The 307-nt window shown below is 44.3% G+C and overlaps 1 protein-coding gene across 1 annotated transcript in view; it reads left to right on the plus strand.

Moving 5' to 3' along the window:
• CSUI_008416 (importin-beta n-terminal domain-containing protein) overlaps window positions 1-307 on the plus strand; it is a 15,685-nt gene that overhangs the window by 2,394 nt on the left and 12,984 nt on the right. The gene's annotated exons all lie outside the window — the stretch shown is intronic.

Here is a 307-nt window from a genome sequence, read left to right on the forward strand (position 1 = left end):
TACTACAGGTGTAGTTATGGGTGGGTTTCTGAAGGACTTCACTCATTTTTCCACCCGTACATGCGGTGCATGTACGGGGTGATGTCACCTCGAAGGCTATCTCTTCTTTGCATACAAAAGCATGTTAGATCTCTTTCGTTTTCCTTCACATGCCATACATCATACACATCTATACCCACACGCAAGTCATGCAGGGCAAGTCCGCTATTCAAAAGAAGATGTAGCTCGGGTTCGATACCTGGCTATCTGTTTTTCTGTGTGTGCGTTTGTCATCCCCTTTGAAGATCATTCTCTCTTTCTTTCTTTC

Source organism: Cystoisospora suis, assembly GCF_002600585.1.
Source record: "Cystoisospora suis strain Wien I chromosome Unknown contig_4715, whole genome shotgun sequence".
NCBI lineage: Eukaryota > Apicomplexa > Conoidasida > Eucoccidiorida > Sarcocystidae > Cystoisospora > Cystoisospora suis.